This window comes from Rutidosis leptorrhynchoides, chromosome 1 (genome assembly GCF_046630445.1).
Source record: "Rutidosis leptorrhynchoides isolate AG116_Rl617_1_P2 chromosome 1, CSIRO_AGI_Rlap_v1, whole genome shotgun sequence".
Classification (NCBI taxonomy): domain Eukaryota; kingdom Viridiplantae; phylum Streptophyta; class Magnoliopsida; order Asterales; family Asteraceae; genus Rutidosis; species Rutidosis leptorrhynchoides.
The window spans coordinates 178,741,303-178,765,086 of record NC_092333.1 but is presented as its reverse complement, the minus strand read 5'-3'; positions in this window follow the sequence as shown (position 1 = coordinate 178,765,086).

Genomic DNA, 23,784 nt, shown 5'->3' with positions numbered 1-23,784 from the left:
AAAATCCAGAGAATCTGTCAAATTTAAATATTTCTGTAATTAGTGGATAAAGCGGACGGCTTGGTCAACGAAGCCGGCGGCTTCGTTGACTCTGCCGGATATTTTCGTCGAATACTGTTTTATTATATATGAATTTAAATCTTAACAAATTTTCATAATAATATGATGAAGCCGGAGGCTCTGGTATATGTAGCATACACCAGATCCGATTTTATGTTTTCTTTTATGCAATTCGAATAATTAAGCAATGTTCACAAGGTGTTACATAGTTCAAGCATATGTAAGGCTATTAGCCCATAATTAAAGTAAAAACAAATAAAAGACAAGGATTAATGGAAGAAATCATACCGACATAAAGGAATTAAAAAACAAATACTTGATTGAATAACTTGAATGTTGTAATAGATAAAAACCCTAGCTATTTCGTGACTTTGCCTCTGAATGCAGAGTACAAGAATTCTGAACTGAATAAAAACTGACCCCAAGGCCTCTATTTATAGTTTCTGAAATGGCCAAACCAAGCCGGCAGCTTAGAGGGGAAGCCGGCGGCTTGGAGGGGAAGCCGGTGGCTTCTCATGACTTGGAGTGGAGTCTACGTAAATCATGATCTTGAAGCTTACGTCGAATCATGTTGTGTAACTTAAGCCGGCGGCTTGACTGCTTCCCGGTCAAGATGAGAATAACTTCGAAATTTAACTTAGTAGCAAGAAGTTTAAACCGTGTGACATAAGCCGGCGGCTTCAGTGTGAAGCCGGCGGCTTGGCTGTATTTTGTTTGGTCGCCAAGTTCTTCAATTTCTGCGATTAAAAACTGGAACATTCTGGAACATGGAAGGTAAGCCGGTGGCTTCAATGCCCTCATGCCGGCGGCTTCATCATGCTTTCTGCATTTTTGACTGTTTTTGCTCTTGTTAGATACATAACTTCAACAAAATATTAAAAATACCTATTTTCTCTTTTTTACCCGTTTTAGTGTGTTTTAATATTAAAATGACTTTAAAATACCAAGATAACTCCTCAAAATGTTATCAAAATACAGTATAATTTAGGAGTTATCAAATACCCCACACTTGAGCTTTTACTTGTCCTCAAGTAAGTTTTAAATTATTCAACATTTATTATTATTATTATTATTATTATTATTATTATTATTATTATTATTATTATTATTATTATTATTATTATTATTATTATTATTATTATTAGAACCTTTCTTATTTTGTATCAAAACAAACATCATAACTGGGTAAAATATGGAGTTGGTTTTAACAGGTAGTCATGACACAGATAAAATTGGTGTAAAAGCGGAAGCAAAATGCAATGTCAAAAAGATGTCTAATCATTAAAGTTTATTTATTATTATTATAAGAACTAGTCCGAACTAGACCAATGAATACAAGTAGTCCTAATGTTTATTAATCCAGATTTATACAAGTTGGTCATCATTTGACTCTTTTATTTTCTAGAGTTTTTATTAATGTTTGGTTCTCATTGAAACCCTTTTTTCTCTCGCTCTCAACACTCTCATTGGCCTTCATTGGGCTCTTTTGACTTTTCATTTCTTTTGCTTTCATGCTTAGCATTAGCTTTACATTTGACAATTTTTTTCTAAGTTAGCCCACATTGGGACTCTTTTGCTGCCTCAGTGGTCCATGCTTATTATGCCATATGGTAGTGGCTATAAGTTTGCAATCGTTTCACAATATTTGGCGTTTACTTCCTATTTTAAACAAGTAGTCCAATCTCGAAGTTGAGAGTAGTTCTATTAGCTTTTATGATTAAGTTAATGAAAAGACATAAGTTTGACTAAGATTTACTCTTCCAAAAATAATAAGGTTTAGGAATGGATAACAAAAATCCTAGATTATTTCCATTTACACAAGGTTTCATATAGTATGTTAAAAAATGTTAAATTATACCCATTTTTGCACTTGTTTTAGTTGTAAAAGAAATTTAATCATCTCCCACCCCACACTTAGAAAGTTGCAATGTCCTCATTGCATAAAAATATAAAAAGAAATATAATTATAAGCGAGAAAAGCAAATCTCCCCTTTTTCGCAAATCTCCCCTTTTTCGAACCTTTAATGTAGTCGAGAAGCATCTTTAATTGCTTCATCACCTCTCTGTTCTTCAGTCATCGTCACAAACTTGTAACCAACAATCAATCATAACAACACATATATAATAAAAAGTTCCACACATACGATAATTAAACATAATCAATGTTATTACAGACCATTTGTACGAATCATCAGAATAAAAGCAATAATAATAATAATAATAATAATAATAATAATAATAATAATAATAATAATAATAATAATAATAATAATAATAATAATAATAATAATAATGATGTCTGAAATAAACTTAGCATAACATAATCAATGATCATCATGGGAACCTCCTGATCTTCTCCTCCTCCTCCTCATCATCATCATCATCATCATCATCATCATCATCAACAACAATAGGCTGGATCTGGGCCAAGGCATAAGCACGGTTATAACGCGCTGGTGGGAATGCAACATTTAGAGCATACGATGGTGGTGGCTCGTAATAGGTAGGGTCAAAGGGCTCGGTACTTGGGTAATGATTATAAAACCTCTCATCATTATGGACTCCCCACTGAATCGAGTAGTCCATACTTCTCAGCTCATACCTAGACTCCCTCCTATACTCATTAAACTTGGTCCTATCCTCCTGGTGTTTTGCCATTAACTCATTATGATAATTCCCCATCATATCTGACATATCACCCTGACGAGTGTTCAGGGTAGTCATCATTCAATCACACAAGCCAGATCATCCGCATCACCACGACCACCTCTATGACTACCTCTAGAACGGTTGCTCAAAGCCTCAGTATGTGGCGCATCCTGCTGGTGCACATCCTACATCAACTGACCCACTGAAGGATTTTATGGAACAAAACTCTCACCCGGCCCTCGCTTAACTACCTTCGCATTCAACCAAATCCTCTCATTAACACGACCCACCTCAGTCTGAAGAGTACCCAAACCATTAATCAGAATCACTAACCACCTAGCAATCAAACTCACAAAATGACCACTACAAATAGCACTTACCCTGCGTCGTACCCCTAGCTATACTACTCAAATAATCAGCTACACAATAAAGAATGTTAACCGACTGACGGTTAAACATCTGAGTCAAATACCAACAATCAGGCTGAGTCAACTTCTATGTATTCTCCTTTTGTAAGGAGATAGTGTGAGAAAGCAAGACCTGGAAGCATCGCATGTAGGGAAAATCAATGTGTTTCCTCCTCACCTCAGTATTAAGAAAATCAAGATTAGTAATACCAAACTGACTCCAGGTAGCATTATAATCAAAAGCATCCTGATTAGGGCCCGAATAGCCCTGTTTAGCAGTACCAGCAAGAAAATCTCCAAACCAAACAGCCCGAACAAACTCCCCATAAATCCCTAAAGCCTGAGCCATATTAACCATACTCATCGACTGCTCACGTCCACCCAATCAAAACCTTAAGAATGAAGTATCTGTCACACTCTGAGCATGACGGGAACAAGCAACAATCGCCAATAACTCATAAGTGGGATTAGGATAGATCGACATACGAATATTAAACAAATTAAACCACTCTTCTATAACCACATTCATCCCTCCTCCATCAGCTAAAGGAACCTGGTAATTAGTTTGCATTATTTCTTTATAAGAAAGAGTCAACCCAGCAGAGTTTAAAGCCGACCAATCAATCTTATAAGGTGCCATCATCTCCCGACGCATCATTTTCATAAGTCTAAGAGCCATGGTTTGGAACCTAGGATCGTCCTGTGGAAACCTTAACCACTCGTGCAATGATGCCCAGTCAATGCGAATCTCAACTGGCTCGGGCTCTTCCCTGTTCGTAACTCTCTGTTTTAACACAATTTGAGCAAACATTAGCAATAAAAATTAAAATTCGAATTTTTATATAACGAAGCCGGTGACTTCAACAGCCCATGCCGGCGGCTTCATAACCTGCAAAAGAGTTTTCAAATTTTTTCAACCTGTTTAAACAGCAATTTTCAATTCGTGTTTATTTAAGATGAAACCGGCGGCTGAAATATAAAGCTGGCGGCTTTATATGCAATTCTTAAACATGTTCAGGTTTTTAGGTTTTCTTATTACAATCCTAACAATAATTATCATAACAGCGATTTCTAAGCAATTCTTAATAATTCCTAGACAAGCAAACTATCAAACATTATTAAATTGAATCAGAGGAGACGAAGCAGGTGACTTTAATCCTATGCTGGCGGCTTCAAGGCATGGTAGAGGAAGTTACAGCAGTTTTGCAGAAATAAAAAGATTTTAACAATGCAGAATTAACAATTGAAACTTACTCTTTCAGCCATGAATGTTTTGAAGGTGGATGAAGAAAACAACGATTTTTGGCTTTTGAGACCATTTTTGGGGGTTGTAGGTGTGAAAATGGAAAAATGAGGCGGATTAGGGTTTAAAACCTATCTGCAGTGTAAGCCGGCAGCTTCAACAGCCAAGCAGGCGGCTTTGAGTTCAAAAAGTATTTATGATTGACATGATTGCAGCTTTTTCTGCCCATACCAGACCGGTGGCTTGGTGAGCCTAAGCTGGTGGCTTCCATTTAGGATTTTTTTTTTAAATTTTGAAATTTTTGAATTTTATCAGAATTTACAACTAATTTACAAACTCTACATTAATTTGTTTATTATTTTTTTCAAACTTGAATGGTAGTAAGGGAAATTACTTCCCTTCCTGGTGATGCATCTTTCTCAAAGTAAATATTTAAATGATAGCCATTTATTTTAAATGTGTCTCCTTTCTTATTATATAACTCAACATATCCGGTGGGAAAAGATTGTTTAACGATAAAAGGGCCCATCCATCTAGATCTTAACTTCCCAGGAGAAAATTTGTATTTTGATTGAAAAATTAGAACTTTATCCCCTAGTTGAAAAATTTTAAGGTTTTTAATACGAGCATCGTGCCATATTTTTTGTTTTCTCTTTATAAGTTATTGAATTTTCATAAGCAGAAAGTCTAAGTTCATCAAGTTGATTTAATTGGAGAAGTCAGTTCTCTCCTGCTTTTTTAGGATTTAAGTTACATTGTTTTAAAAGCCCAATATGCACGGTATTCAATTTCAACCGGTAGATGACAAGCTTTTCCATTAACCAACCTAAAAAGAGTAGTCTCAATAGGTGACTTATATGCAGTTCAGAAAGCCCATAATGCGTCATCTAACTGTCACCCGAGTTTCGGATTATTCTCAACTGTACGTTAAAGAATCCTTTTTAATCCTCGATTAGTATTTTTAACCTGACCACTTGTTTGAGGATGGTAAGCTGTAGAGAAATGGTGGTTAACCCCATATCTTTTTAGAACTTTCTCAAGTAGTTGATTAGTGAAATGGGTTCCACGGTCGCTAATTAAAGCTTTAGGAAAACCAAATTGACATAATAGTTTCTTTAGAAAATCAATCACTACTCGTGAGTCATTAGTAGGAAGAGCTTTTGCTTCAGCCTATTTAAAAACGTAGTCAACGGCTACAAGAATATACTGATTTCTCTCGAAAGAGGGAAATGGTCCCATAAAATCAATACCCCACACATCAAATATTTCATATACTTGAATATTCTGACGGGGAATTTCATCATGTTTAGAGCAGTTTCCTCCTCTTTGACATGCATCACAAGACTGGAGTAATTTATGTGCATCTTGGAATATGGCAGGCCAATAAAATCCTGCGTCTAAAACTTTGCGAGCAGTGTAGTTAGGACCAAAGTGTCCTCCTGGTGCACTACTATGACATAGTAATAGGATTTCATTTGCTTCTTTACCATGAACGCAACGACGAATAATTTGGTCGGGACCTACTTTAAACAAGTAAGGATTTTCCCAGAAGTAATGTTCAAAATCGAAGAAGAATTTTTTTCTTTGTTGATAAGTTAAATCTTTTCTTAGTTCTTTAGCAGCTAAATAGTTTGCAAAGTCAGCAAACCATAGATATGACTTATCTGAGATCATCATTAGACATTCATCAGGGAACGTATCATGAATTTCATCTAAGTTGTCTAGATTAGGATTTTCTAAACGTGAAAGATGATCTGCTGCGAGATTCTCAGCTCCTTTCTTATCAATAATTTGTATGTCAAAATCTTGTAGGAGTAGAACCCATCACAAGAGTTGAGCTTTAGATTCGGGTTTATTAAATAAATTTTTAAGAGCAGAGTGATCGGTGTAAACTGTTACTTTATTCATAATTAAATATGGTCGGAATTTATCCAGAGCGAAGACTATAGCTAACAGTTCTTTTTTAGTGGTTGTATAATTTAATTGAGCCCCTGCTAGTGTTTTACTAGCATAGTAGATTGGATGAAAATGTTTATCTTTTCGTTGTCCTAAGACAACTCCTACTACATAATCACTAGCATCACACATGAGTTCGAAGGGTTTAGACCAATCGGGTGATATAATAATAGGTGCATTAGTGAGTTTTTCTTTTAACATAGAGAAATCTTTTTTACAATCTTCATTAAATTCAAAAGGGGAATCCTTTTCTAAGAGTTTAGTTAATGGTCGAGCAATTTTGGAGAAATTTTGAATGAAACGTCTATAAAATCCAGCATGTCCTAGGAAACTTCTAATTGATTTAACATTAGTGGGTTTGGGAAGGTTGGAAATAACATTAATTTTTTCTTTATCAACTTCAATCCCTTTATTAGAAATTTTATGACCAAGGACAATGCCTTCTTTTACCATGAAATGGCATTTTTCCCAATTAAGAACAAGATTTGTCTTTTCACAATGAGTGAGTATTTTATCAAGATTAGATAGACAAGAGTTAAAGGATGTTCCGAAGACAGAAAAATCATCCATATAGACTTCCATAAAATCTTCCTCCATGTCGTGAAAGATGGCTGTCATGCATCTTTGGAAAGTGCCAGAGGCATTACATAGCCCAAATGGCATTCTTCGGTAGGCGAATGTACCAAAAGGACAAGTGAAAGTGGTTTTCTCTTGATCCTTAGGGTCGATTGGAATTTGAAAATATCCAGAAAAACCATCTAAGAAACAATAGTATTCTTTTCCGACAAATCTTTCAATCATTTGATCAATAATTAGAAATGGAAAATGATCTTTTCGGGTAGCTTCATTTAGTTTACGGTAATCTATACAGACTCGCCAACCGGTAACGGTTCGTGTAAGAATTAATTCATTATTTTCGTTTAAGACAACAGTGGTTCATCCCTTTTTAGAGACACACTGGACTGGGCTTACCCATTGGCTATTGGATATAGGATAAATCATTCCTGCGTCTAACAGTTTTAACACTTCCTTTTTTACTACTTCAGCCATATTAGGATTTAGATGTCTTTGTCTTTGAATTACGGGTTTTGAGTTTTCTTCTAACAAAATTTTATGAGTACATAAGGTGGGGTCAATCCCCAAAATATCAGAGATTTTCCAAGAAAAAGCCTTTTTATGTTTTTTTAAGACATTTATGAGCTGTTCTTTTTTATTTTTAGATAATTTGGAAGAAATAATTACGGGAAGTTCAGAATTATCTTTTAGAAATACGTATTATAGATGAGAGGGTAATTCTTTTAATTCTAATTTTAGTGGAATTTCTAGAGAGTGTTTTATTCTTAATTCGTTAGTTATAAGTTCATGTTCCTCCTCTATCAGTTCATTCATTTCATCTTTCAAATTCCTCATCAAGGTTTTCTTCTTTTATTTCACACACAAATTCATTTATGTCAATTAATAAAAACTCATCAAATTCTTCTTCAATACATGTTTCTACATATTTTATCGTAGGGCACGTGAGATCTAGTTCAAGTTGGTTATTTAACGTAATTCTATCATCACCTATTCCCAAGCTATATGTATTAGTTTGCATTTGAAATTCAAAAGCAGCGGTTCTTAGAAATGGTCTACCTAATATTATTGGTTTTCTTTCATTTTTGAAATAACGAAATCGGCTGGATAAGTGACTTTTACAATTTTACGTGTATATTTTCGGCTATTCCTATCGAATAATTAAAAAAACTATCGGCCAAACAAATAGACATTCTAGTGGGAGTTAATTCTTCTAGACCTAGTCTTTTATATAACGAATATGGCATTAAAGTTATACTAGCGCCCGTATCTGCTAATGCTTGATATATTCTAGAGTTTATAAATGAGCATGGAACAGTAATACTTCATGAGTCTCCTAATTTTCCGGGTATGTCATATTTTTAAAAGTTAGCTTTACATTATTTTATTATGAATCTAGAAGATTTTTCAGTGTGTTTACCTTTATTAGATATGGAGTAATAAAGTTTTTAAGCATTTTCCATAATGTGGATTTTCTTTTAGTAAATCTATTAAAGGTATATTAACGTTTATCTGGTTGAACATATTAGCGGAGTTCTCTAGACGTTTTTGTTGTTTCTTTTTCCTAAGTTGTTGGGGGTATGGAACATGTTCTAAAGGTTCATCATTTTTAGGTGGTATAGCTTTTTTAGTAGGAGTTTTATCAATACTTTTTTCATTACTAGTTTTCGTGGGTGATTCATGGTTTTTCTCTTGGCTAAGCATAATAGGATCTTGTGTTATTTTATGCGACGACCCGGAAATTTCCGACTAAATTTAAACTTTATCTTTATATTATTCTGACACGATAAGCAATGCTTGTTAAGTTAAATCTCAAGGATTTTAAACTATGTTTATACATTCATTTAAACCTCGACCAAATTCCAATGATTCACGAACCATTAAATGAACATATATGAATATGTATGTATATGTGTATATGTTATAAATTGAAAATGTCAACAAAGTATTTAAAAGTATAATGCTTTATATGAACGTAATTGTTTCAATATGATTATCGACGAAATTAAAAAAAAATATATTAAATGTTTGAATTATCAGAAACGATGAATTATGATTACAAGTCTCTGTTGAGAGGTCCACTATGATTTGAGAAATATATTCCTCTTAACGATATTCGGAATAATTTGTAAAGCTATTTATAAATAAAAATAAAAAGTGTCATTTACGAAAGTTAGACAAAAGCTAGTGGAGAATTGGTTTCCATAATATTCTATTAATCTATTTTTAAACGTACAAAAACGTTTTCAGTTTAAAAAGAACTTTATTATTAAAACGTATATAACTTTTATAAATATCTAGAATCACTTTTGACAACTCATTACTTAACCAGTATAATAAATATAACGATATTTATATTTTATTTCATTAAATATATATAACGATTTAAATTAATATTATATATATTTATACGCGTATTATACATACATAGTTTTTATACTTTTACTATACTTTAACTTTACCTTTACTTTACTTTTACTTTACTTTAACTTTAATAATTCACTTTAATAATTCATACTTTAATAATTCACTTTAATAATTCATACTTTAATAATTCACTTTAATAATTCATACTTTAATAATTCACTTTAATAATTCATACTTTAATAATTCAAAAATCTATTATAAATAGAATTCAATAGGTTTCATTATTTCATAGAAACTTGAAAATATATTTCTCTAAACTCTCTCAATCGATTTACATATATATATATATATATATATATATATATATATATATATATATATATATATATATATATATATATATATATATATATATATATATATATATATATATATATATATATATTTGCTCTGTATTATTTCAAGATATTATTAGTATACATAAAACATTACGACGGAGTGATGTCCGAGTGATTTCAAAATAGTTTTTTGAATGAGTCGAAGCTAAGGAAATTATGGGTTATAGCTATGGAGGTGATGGGTATGGTTCATGGGTATGCTCGTGAGGTCAATCTAGTATTTATCATCTCCGTTACGTCTACGTACTTTTCTACAATATTGAATCTCAATATTGATACGTGAGCACTCATAACTTAACTTTTATATATCAATAGTGTATCCCTGACTAGTGCTCGAGTATATAGGATTATGCATGCTTGTACATTCGATATTGTCCTTAGATAGGTTTGTTGAATCCTGAATTAGATACATATGCTACTGAGATAGGGTATATGATATGCATGTCATTGGAAAGCTAGTGAAAAATTAAAAACTTTTCATTTAGATATCGAATGGTTTCGATGAACGGATTTGAAGTTATAGTCAACTGAATTTTAGTATTATTGTTAAAATGATTATTATTACTATCGTCGTTATTATTTTAATAGAAATATCATTGTTATTATAAAATATCATTATTACTATTATGTTAGTATTATCATTTTATCATAATAACATTTTTAGTAAATATAAATATTGTTATTTTTTTTTATAGAATAATAATAATTATTATTATAAAATAATACAACTTTTACTTATTATTATGATGATCAATATTATTTTATCAAACAAATAGGGGATACAAAGATATTTTTCACCACGCGTAATATAATTACATTAATAATACTTACCACTATAGTTTTGAGATATTAAGTGAACTTTATAAATTTTACTACTTAAGATATATAAAAGTATATTTTATCATATATAAACGTTAATATAAATTTTTATTAATAAATGACTTTTATTATTATAAAATCTAATAAATATATTTAAATATATAAAACGACTATAGTTAAGTTATATAATAAACACGTATAAATTTTAGAAGTCATTTTGGGTCAAGTTGACTTTTGTTGACTTTTGCATATTAGTCTCGAGCATTAGGATTGTGGTACACTATGACTTGACCAAAAATTGTTAGACAAATATTGACCAACATATAAATATATATAATTAATATAGGTTCGTGAATCCGAGGCCAACCTTGCACTTGTTAAATGACGTTATATGTATTTTTACTACGAAATACAGTATGGTGAGTTTCATTTGCTCCCTTTTATATATATTTTTGGGACTGAGAATACATGCGCTGTTTTTTATAAATGTTTTACGAAATAGGCACAAGTACTAAAACTAATTCTATGTGGGTTTAAACCAGAAATATACCCTTAGCTTGGTAACATTAAACTACTTGTCTATGTACGGTAGGCGCGAATCCTAAAGATAGATCTATTGGGCCTGACAAACCCCATCCTGACTATGGGATGCTTTAGTACTTCGAGGTTATTTTAAAAACACCTGATCTGGTGTACTTCAGAGGGTAAAACATGAACGTTAAGGCTTGTTACCGGGTGCCTACAATTTATAGAATACTCTTATACACTTGCGAGTGTACATATATTTATAAACGAAAATCTTGTGGTCTATTAATATATTGAAATGATTGTTATGATAAACCTATGAACTCACCAACCTTTTGGTTGACACTTTAAAGCATGTTTATTCTCAGGTATTAAAGAAATCTTTCGCTGTGCATTAGCTCATTTTAAGGATATTACTTGGAGTCATTCATGGCATATTTTGAAAGACGTTGCATTCGAGTCATTGAGTTCATCAAGATTATTATTATGTCAATTATAGTTGGATGTATTATGAAATGGTGTACATGCCGTCAACTTTCGTTGTAAAGAAAGTTTGTCTTTTAAAAACGAATGCAATGTTTGTAAAATGTATCATATAGAGGTCAAAATACCTCGCGATGTAATCAACTATTGTGAATCGTTTATAATGTATATGAATGGGTCCTTTCAGTTGGTATCAGAGCGGTGGTCTTAGCGAACCAGGTCTGCATTAGTGTGTCTAACTGATAGTCATTAGGATGCATTAGTGAGCCTGGACTTCGACCGTGTCTGCATGTCAAAAGTTTTGCTTATCATTTTTGTCGGAAATTGCCTGCTTATCATTCTTAGTCAAGACACGTCTTACTGCATTGATTGCATGAATAGTGTATAGACAAAATTCATATCTTAGCGTATCTGCTAATCCATATCTTAGCGTATCTGTTACTGTAAACTTTGCCTGACATATCCCGTAATTTCCTCCGTAATCTACGAAATCTTTTGCGCTATATATATAGATATTCTATGTAATTAGAATACCACCCGATAGCCGAAAAATCATTTCATATCGAAAAATTCTTTATTCAATCGAACGAAATGGAATTCGTCTTAGTTCAAGTCCCTCAAATTCCGATATGGAATCCTACTCAAGCTCCGAAAGCAGTGTGACCGGAATGGATTAACCAATTAGCCATCATCTATTCTGGATGAATTGGGGATAGGTTCGTAGCCTCCTCAATAATTGGAGACAAGAAGAATGTGATCCTTTCCATCCACCACATTGCCCTCTTGGCGATGAACCTGAAGCACTTACCGGCGAACCGGTCCGAAACACCATTTTCTCTCTCATTTCCAGAGTATCTCGTCACGATTATATACTACATCAAATTCTAGATTTTATTTATCCGTTCGTCCGAACCGCCAATCACCTCGGTGTAATAGAAGAAGTCAACGAGCTTCGCGCTCGAGTAGTGGCTTTAGAGAATATGGTGCAAGGGTTACAAACACCAACAAATAACGAAGTATTAATTCATAATTTCAATTTTATTGAATAAATACTCCGTAAAAGTTATGTAATTTCTAAAGTCTTTAGGGATTATTCAGTTCTAGTTTCAACTGTAAATCAAATGAGTTTAATTTAATATTAACTCATTAAATCTATGTTACATCTGAAGAAAATATGCACATATATATTTTCATAAAGACTGTAATAAAATTCTGTTGTACAAAATATTAATTGTGAATTTTTTTAACGGGTAGGTAATACCCGAGAGATATATAAATTCACAATTAATATATTACATTTTTCGAATCTGATTAAGCAAATCATCAACTATACTCCCAAAATCTCACAACAATATACATTCTTGTATAGAAATCAAAGCAACCATTCTCACCCAAATTTGATTACGCATTCTGATTTTGACAAATCAAAATCCAAGTCATAATTTAACAGAAGACATCACTCTTAGATTCCTACATCTTTCAAAGCTATACTTTGACTTCAAAACCGTGTTAGAACATCATATGTATATTGACGATTACAAACTGTGTTCAAACTCTCCGAAGTTTTCGAAGACACTTCAAACAATGAACAATCGAGATGATGATCCAACCACATATTACCCACATTTATGTACCTAAAAAGCTCTCGAAGCCAAAGTCATAGTTCGACGCGTATCCGTGTCAGACCCTTTGGCATTTATTAGCTAAAATGACTTTTCAATTCCTTTTCAAAGTAGACAGTTTTGTCACAGCTCCAACAAGTCAACTTCGACTTTTTAGTCGGACTAGTCTTATTATAACCTTGATAGATACGTTGCCCTTTCGTCATCATTACTGGGGACCTTTCATATCTCGCCACCTTAGCAATAAACTTACCAACAACTTCAATTATCTTTGACTTTTCGAAAAATCATTATATTTATTGAAATCACATCACTTACTCATTCACATCTTGTAACGAGAATTGTCATAAGAATCATCGAAAAACAGTAACCAGTATTTTGAAATCTCGCAGCATGTCTACGCCAACAGTTATATGTGTACGTAAAACGTCTATCTCCTGGACTTACATACTTTGAATGTGAAGTTCTGAAAAATATTTTGAACTGCAAACTAGTTCTTTAAATGCTGACGAAGCATCAAAAACTGTAAACGATCTTAACAGTAAAAAGTTTGATGAAAAAGAATAGTAAGGTGGTAAAGCTGAGAAAAAGAGAAGGTTGGAACTGGAAAATGGATTGAACAGACTATGAAGGAGGCTGTGGACAAATCACAAAGACTAAATCTGCCTTCAAAGAATCCAAATGATTCAGTGCCTGCTAAAGTCATTAACGAATACCTTACTCTTTATTCTAAACCTTTACAGACAAATCTTCATCATCATCCATCAATATTAGAAATTCTAAGATATTATCATATCTTTCATTATAAATATCCGCGATATTTCTGAAGATATTTTCACAACTAATCTTATCTGAAGTCATTTATCTCTTTGCGCTATCAGTGTTACATCATATAAGAAACTATTAGTTTCTATATTCTATAAACTTTTGAGGTTAAATTATGAATGTTTAGAAGAAGTTTTGGGAACTGAAGCATGAGTTAGTATAATATAATGACACTTGGTCAACGTGATTATATTACAGTAAGTCATGCTGAGTTTCTAATGGGACATGACGATTCACAGACCTTGCCGTCATCATGTTCCATGTTACACGACTCTTGTATTCTATTTAATCTCTAAAAATATCAAGAATATATTTTCTTGATGATTCGGTCTTTTTAGGGTATTCTGGTAAATTAACAAATCAAGATCGTGCCATTACCATTTCCTTCTTAGAACATTAACTATGTTCATTCTGAAATTCATATCTGCGAATACTGGACCATTACAAACGTTGCTTAATCGCAAGAAGAAGAAACGAAAGGACAAAACTCCAAAATAGAAATTGGAGTATAAATCACAGCAAATAGAAGGGAGCATTAACTGTGGATGTCAATGATTATAGAAGATAAAAGCAGGGGCTTTGAAATATAAGGGAAGATATAAAACCCAACAACCACCCAAAAATTATAAACCGTATATATCGATACATATAGCAATATAAAGACACGGAAGAACTAAAAACACTATAAAACCGAGAGTATAGTAGAAGTAAATAGATTCTTCCGGAGGCAGATGAAAAAGAAGAACGACAGATATGAAAGTGAGGAGTATATCGAGAATCAGTACTGGATGAAGCATATTGATAAATACTTTAAAATATGAGTTGAGGAAGAAAGAATAGAAGGTGTGAGTTGTAAGGAAACGAAGGAGGTGGATTTATAGTGAAATACCCGACAGAGAAATCAAGATGGATTATCGTATTAATTCGAAGAGAATCATAATCTCCTTAATCACCGAAGCATCAAATCCAACATAGATTACAAAGATTTTCTTTAAATTCGGAGATCAATTGTGATGACGTCAAAAGATATGACGAATCACTATAATCTTATTTCCTTCATTTACGATAACTTCCCTCATACGCTTTGAGTAATCGAATTATTTTATCCATACTTCTTAGACATGATAAAACTTCATAATCGTCATAATAACATTCTCATTGTTAGCCATAACGACCTCTATCAAATTTCGGGGACGAAATTTCTTTAACGGGTAGGTACTGTGACGACCCGGAAATTTCCGACTAAATTTAAACTTTATCTTTATATTATTCTGACACGATAAGCAATGCTTGTTAAGTTAAATCTCAAGGATTTTAAACTATGTTTATACATTCATTTAAACCTCGACCAAATTCCAATGATTCATGAACCATTAAATGAACATATATGAATATGTATGTATACGTGTATATGTTATAAATTGAAAATGTCAACAAAGTATTTAAAAGTATAATGCTTTATATGAACGTAATTGTTTCAATATGATTATCGACGAAATTAAAAAAAATATATTAAATGTTTGAATTATCAGAAACAATGAATTATGATTACAAGTCTCTGTTGAGAGGTCCACTATGATTTGAGAAATATATTCCTCTTAACGATATTCGAAATAATTTGTAAAGCTATTTATAAATAAAAATAAAAAGTGTCATTTACGAAAGTTAGACAAAAGCTAGTGGATAATTGGTTTCTATAATATTCTATTAATCTATTTTCAAACGTACAAAAACGTTTTCAGTTTAAAAAGAACTTTATTATTAAAACGTATATAACTTTTATAAATATCTAGAATCACTTTTGACAACTCATTACTTAACCAGTATAATAAATATAACGATATTTATATTTTATTTCATTAAATATATATAACGATTTAAATTAATATTATATATATTTATACGCGTATTATACATACATAGTTTTTATACTTTTATTATACTTTAACTTTACCTTTACTTTACTTTTACTTTACTTTAACTTTAATAATTCACTTTAATAATTCATACTTTAATAATTCACTTTAATAATTCATACTTTAATAATTCACTTTAATAATTCATACTTTAATAATTCACTTTAATAATTCATACTTTAATAATTCAAAAATCTATTATAAATAGAATTCAATAGGTTTCATTATTTCATAAAAACTTGAAAATATATTTCTCTAAACTCTCTCAATCGATATATATATATATATATATATATATATATATATATATATATATATATATATATATATATATATATATATATATATACATATATTTGCTCTGTATTATTTCAAGATATTATTAGTATACATAAAACATTACGACGGAGTGATGTCATAGTGATTTCAAAATAGTTTTTTGAATGAGTCGAAGCTAAGGAAATTATGGGTTATAGCTATGGAGGTGATGGGTATGGTTCATGGGTATGCTCGTGAGGTCAATCTAGTATTTATCATCTCCGTTACGTCTACGTACTTTTCTACAATATTGAATCTCAATATTGATACGTGAGCACTCATAACTTAACTTTTATATATCAATAGCGTATCCCTGACTAGTGCTCGAGTATATAGGATTATGCATGCTTGTACATTCGATATTGTCCTTAGATAGGTTTGTTGAATCCTGAATTAGATACATATGCTACTGAGATAGGGTATATGATATGCATGTCATTGGAAAGCTAGCGAAAAATTAAGAACTTTTCATTTAGATATCGAATGGTTTCGATGAACGGATTTGAAGTTATAGTCAACTGAATTTTAGTATTATTGTTAAAATGATTATTATTACTATCGTCGTTATTATTTTAATAGAAATATCATTGTTATTATAAAATATCATTATTACTATTATGTTAGTATTATCATTTTATCATAATAACATTTTTAGTAAATATAAATATTGTTATTTTTTTTATAGAATAATAATAATTATTATTACAAAATAATACAACTTTTACTTATTATTATGATGATCAATATTATTTTATCAAATAAATAGGGGATACAAAGATATTTTTCACCACGCGTAATATAATTACATTAATAATACTTACCACTATAGTTTTAAGATATTAAGTGAACTTTATAAATTTTACTACTTAAGATATATAAAAGTATATTTTATCATATATAAACGTTAATATTAATTTTTATTAATAAATGACTTTTATTATTATAAAATCTAATAAATATATTTAAATATATAAAACGATTATAGTTAAGTTATATAATAAACACGTATAAATTTTAGAAGTCATTTTGGGTCAAGTTGACTTTTGTTGACTTTTGCATATTAGTCTCGAGCATTAGAATTGTGGTACACTATGACTTGACCAAAAATTGTTAGACAAATATTGACTAACATATAAATATATATAATTAATATAGGTTCGTGAATCCGAGGCCAACCTTGCACTTGTTAAATGACGTTATATGTATTTTTACTACGAAATACAGTATGGTGAGTTTCATTTGCTCCCTTTTATATATATTTTTGGGACTGAGAATACATGCGCTGTTTTTTATAAATGTTTTACGAAATAGGCACAAGTACTAAAACTAATTCTACGTGGGTTTAAACCAGAAATATACCCTTAGCTTGGTAACATTAAACTACTTGTCTATGTACGGTAGGCGCGAATCCTAAAGATAGATCTATTGGGCCTGACAAACCCCATCCTGACTATGGGATGCTTTAGTACTTCGAGGTTATTTTAAACACACCTGATCTGGTGTACTTCAGAGGGTAAAACATGAACGTTAAGGCTTGTTACCGGGTGCCTACAATTTATAGAATACTCTTATACACTTGCGAGTGTACATATATTTATAAACGGAAATCTTGTGGTCTATTAATATATTGAAATGATTGTTATGATAAACCTATGAACTCACCAACCTTTTGGTTGACACTTTAAAGCATGTTTATTCTCAGGTATTAAAGAAATCTTCCGCTGTGCATTAGCTCATTTTAAGGATATTACTTGGAGTCATTCATGGCATATTTTGAAAGACGTTGCATTCGAGTCATTGAGTTCATCAAGATTATTATTATGTCAATTATAGTTGGATGTATTATGAAATGGTGTGCATGCCGTCAACTTTCGTTGTAAAGAAAGTTTGTCTTTTAAAAACGAATGCAATGTTTGTAAAATGTATCATATAGAGGTCAAAATACCTCGCGATGTAATCAACTATTGTGAATCGTTTATAATGTATATGAACGGGTCCTTTCATTTTACCACTCCTAGTTGAATTTCTTGATTTACCCTAGGATTTTCTAATGTGTTAGATGGTAAGGTTCCAATTTCTCTAATAGCTAATTGTTTAGACAAAGTTCCTAGATCTTTTTCTAGGTTAAGTATCAAGTTTTGATGATTATGATATAGCTCGGAGATTTTATATAGAATAACATTATTTAATTCAGTTTGGTTATAAATATATCCTTGTATCATTTCCGTTAATCCTTTACTTATAGTTTCTTTTGGCGAGATATTAGAGACTTTTTCTAGAACGGATTTTTCTTTTAAACCTTTTAACTCTTTCTCTAAGACTTCTATTTTATTTTGTAATGTAGATATTTCACTTTTAACTTCAATTTTAGTTTCCCGTTGATTATTATTTGCTTGATACCAATCATGTGATTGAATGGCTAGCTCAGATATTAATTGTTGTAATTCCTCGGGAGTTTTAGAAAGAGCTGAACCACCAGCGGCAGTATCGATTTCTTTTCTGGTAGAAATTGTGATATTTTTATAGAATTGCATCAATCTTTGGACATCATTTAATCCATGTTGAGGACATGACTTTATTAATTTTTCATATCTAGTCCATGTATTATATAAAGTTTGTTGAGGTTTCTGTTTAAATTGAATTATCTCATTTTGTAGCTTTATCATTTTAGAAGGTGGAAAGAATCGTTTTAAGAATTTTTCAACCATTTGATCCCATGTAGATATTTTTCTTTCAACAAGTTGATTAAACCAGTCTTTAGCTTCTCCCTTGAGAATCCAAAAAAAAAGGATGAGATAAATTTGTTCGTCTTCTATTTCATTATATTTAAATAGTGTGCATATACTAGTAAAATTGCGAAGATGTTGGTAAGCATCTTCCTTAATAGTTCCGTTGAAGTGGCATTCTTCTTTAATTAAGTTTAATATTTGTTTTTCGATAGTGAAATTAGTTTTAATAGTTGGTGGAATTATGGTAGTTCCATGAATTTGTTTTAAAGCTTTTAAGTGATCCTCCATAGAAAGTTTTGAATTATTCATTGTATTACTTTAAGTCTTTAGTTTTTTTCACCAATAAATGGCCGTCAACGTCTAGGTTCCGATAGGACCCTTTAAATCGGAAGCACAACAACCTTTTCCTAAAGGAGAACAGTCACCACCTGTCTTTGGTGTTTTAATTTTATTAATACTCTTATGATTCCACTGCGTTCCCCGACAGCGGCACCAAAAAGTTGATGTGTCAAAAATGTGTGTAGTATTGCCTATCTTTTCTCTAACTTTTAAATTTTTAATATCTTTCTTTACGGTTTACTTTTAACACCTTAACGAGCAACAAAACCCGATCAGATGTAATTTATTATTTAGTAAGTTAAGGTTCGTCCCAAGAGAATGGGTGGATTTAGAATATAAAACTTTAATTTTAAGATTTTGGTTGCTTTGATTAACAAAGAAATAAGAAACAACTAAATTGCAAGAAAATAAATTGAAGAAATAACAATATTAAATAAAACACATGCTTGAACCTTTTCACAGCTTGCTCACAATTGCTTTTGAATTTAAACCAAACTTAGATTTAGTAACGACCTAAGAATATCTAGTTCCAAGACTAGTTGATCAGGTTAATCCTAGAATAGATGTCTAAATTTGCTGCTTGTTTAAGACCTGATAGTAGATTTAGTATGATTAACCAAACCATGATTATAGTTACTAGCTATAACCCTCACTATTAAAATGATTCGATTTTATTATATTTAGGTTTATTAAGTTTTAATCCCAGTGATGTTCTAGTTAAAACTTAATAGTAATTGCTTACCTAAATCAGACTATTCAAACAATGGTATTTCAATCAGACATAAAACATAACAAAAAATCCAGAGATTCTGTCAAATTTAAATATTTATGTAATTAGTGGATAAAGCCGGCGGTTTGTCGGATATTTTTGCCAAAAACTGTTTTATTCTATCTGAATTTAAATCGTAACAAATTTGCATAATAATATGATGAAGCCGGAGGCTCTAGTATATGAAGCCGGCGGCTTCATACACCAGATCCGGTTTTCTATTTTCTATTATGAAATTCGAATAATTAAGCAATGTTCACAAGGTGTTACATAGTTCAAGCATATGTAAGGCTATTAGCCCATAACTAACGTAAAAACAAATAAAAGATAAGGATTAATGGAAGAAATCATACCGACATAAAGGAATTGAAAAACAAATATTTGATTGAATAACTTGAATGTTGTAATAGATAAAAACCCTAGCTATTTCGTGACTTTGCCTCTGAATACAGAGTACAAGAATTCTGAACTGAATAAAAACTGACCCTAAGGCCTCTATTTTTAGTTTAACCGCCAAACCAAGCTGATATGACTGAAATGGATGATTTTATTCGTGCGGTGTCGCAAGGCCACAGGGCGTCATAATCAGCTGATCAGAGTAGCGAACAGTGGTTTATTATTTATGTTTTGCGGGGCCTAAATTTACTTTTAACTTTCTAATGGTAGAAGGTGTAAGTTAACCTAGGGTCGTACTTTTGAATGGTTTAACAATTTGAAGATCAAGTGGATAATTGTCTTCGGTTAAATTACCTAGATAAAGGATAGTAGTGGTTTTAAGCTAATGGTCCTAATTGCGGAAAAGTAAAAAAAGTGGAAGGATATTCGGAGTATGCAGATCACGGAAATGTTGACCAAGATATTAGTTTGGGATAGGTTAAGGTAACTATGTTTATGTTAAGGCTAAGATTGGAATGGTGTAGATCTGGTTGGATGAGCCAATTACAGAACTACTTGATGTGCGTAGAGGTGTATATGAAATAGTTATATTTTTACTACAAAATACTATTAAATACGATACAATTTTACACAAGTTATTTATTTATTTATAGAGTGGAAATACCTAAACCTTGCTACAACACTTATAAGCAGTGTACCTAATCGTAGAGTAGTATAGTTTTTAGTAAGTCCGGTTCGTCCACAGGGAACTCGCCAAGTTTAACGCTATATTTTTAAAACTTTATTTGTAAATATATAAATATATATAAGTAGTAGTATTATTATAAAAGGGGGTTTTTACCGTTTAATGACCGGTTTGTCGATTTTAAAACTTAAGTCGCAGTTAAAACCTAATGTAAAATATTAAAAATAAATATAACTTAATTTTAAGCTTAAAGTAAATAACGATAATGAAATTGCGATAAATAAAAGTGCGATAAATAAAATGACGATAAATAAAATTGCGATAATTAAAAGTGCAATTAAATATGAAATAAAGGAATTATGCTTATTTAAACTTCCGTAATCATGATGTTTGACGTGTTGATTTTAGTTTATTACCATGGGTTAATTGTCCTTTGTCCTGGATTATTCAATATGTCCATCTGGTTTTGTCCATAACAGTCCATCAGTCATAAATATAAAGTGCAAGTATCCTCGTCAAATTATCCTTATATCCGAAGTCAAATATTCCAACTAATTGGGGACTTAAACTATAATTACACCAATTTTCCTTGTATGTAATTCACCCCTGTTTTAATAAGTCCATTAACTATTAATCCATTCCCGTGTTCGGTTAAATGAACGATTATTAGTACTTATAAATATTCTGCCCATCGTGTCCGATCGAGTGTATGTGGTTATTTATAGGTACGTCTAATTGTAAATCTTTATATTAAATTAACAAACTATCATTTAATTAAACAAATATAAAGCCCATTAATAGCCCATAGTCTAATTTCTACAAGTGTCGTTCTTTTGTCCAAACCCCAATTATGGTACAAAACCCAATTACCCAATCTTTAATATTTTAGCCCAACATCACGATTACTTCGGCTTAAATAAGCATAATAATAACTTATCTTCGAGACATTAATTTAAAAAGTTTGAACATAACTTACAATGATTAATAATAGCGTAGCGTTACACGGACAGAATTTCGACTTACACACTTACAACATGCGCTAACATACCCTTATTATTATTAAAATTAAAATTAAAATTAAAATTATAATATATATATATATATATATATATATATATATATATATATATATATATATATATATATATATATATATATATATATATATATATATATATATATACGTGAGATAGAGAGATGAGGAAAAGATGTGTTTTTGCTCGAGTATCAAACTGCTTTTTATAGGAGTGTGGCCAGAAAAAGTGGCCCATGCGATCGCATGGAAATATAGCCTCCAGGCCATGCGATCGCATGAAGCAGGAATCCAGCTCACAATCGATTGTTTGCTTCTTGTCGACGGTTTTATTAAATAATATAATATATAAATAATTTTAAGAATTAATTATATATTATATTATATTCATGTGCATAGTTGACTTGTAATTTTTAGTCCGTTGCGTCGAGCGTTGAGAGTTGACTCTGGTCCCGGTTCCGGATTTTTGAACGTCCTTGCGTACAATTTAATATCTTGTACTTTGCGTTTTGCATCTTGTACTCTTGTAATTTTGAGACGTTTCTCATCAATAATTTGAACCACTTTGATTGTACTTTGTACTTTTGAGCTTTTTGGTCGTTTGCGTCTTCAATTCGTTGAGTATGTCTTTTGTCTTCACCTTTTATTATTTAAACGAATATCACTTGTAAATAGAACAATTGCAACTAAAAGCTTGTCTTTCTTGAGGGATAATGCTATGAAATATATGTTCGTTTTTAGCATTATCAAATATTCCCAAACTTGAGCGTTGCTTGTCCTCAAGCAATATAGTCTTGAAATAAAAATACTAGAATCACTTCTTTATTCTTCACACTTTGTACATCAGTGATTTCTATACGGCGGTATGAATAATGGTAGTAACGATGTGGTTTATAGTCCCACATGACTATGAAAATTTAGAACCTTAAGGAAATTGGATCTTTATGAAATCATTTGATCTTTTGAAAATTAAATCTAGCTTTTACCCTAGATAAGTTTTTCGGAATAACCCTTCACCGGTGTTTGCAAATTGTTTTTGTAGGTTTGGTGGGTTTCATATTTGAAAATTTTAGCTCAAAACTTGCGGTTTTTTGTCACCCACTTGCTAACCTTGTATTGGGAAAGCAACACGTCCAGTATACTTGCTCCGTATATTACCTTTCGGTAAACTACCGTCCGGTTGTAAAGGAAAACGTTGAACAAGTAACTGTTAAGGCAATGTCCCATGACATGCTTTCAATTATGGTCTATAACGTGTCGGATGCAATTACTATCCTTTGTAGGAGCAATAGTGAAGATCACCCTATAGTTTTTCCGGTCTGGCACAAGGTCCTGTCTTTTACCATGCTATGCAACCACCGTTCTTACGGTTGACACCCGATTTGGTTCAGGTGACCTAATGAATTTCAGGTGAATTCCTAGGATTTTACGTTCAATGGTAATAAACGCATTTAAAAATGGGTTTTCAGAAAATAAATCGGTTTGTAATTTGATCAAAATATTTTCTCGTTCAAGCTCGAGTTTAGATATCATCGAATTCCATGAGTTTGAATTCTCAATCTTTAAGGTCAATCTCAAGGATTGAGTAATATCAGTCTTAAAAGCTGATTTTTGATCTTTAAGGAGATTATCCTTTCTAAGGATCTGATTCATTAGTCTTATCAAGCTAATT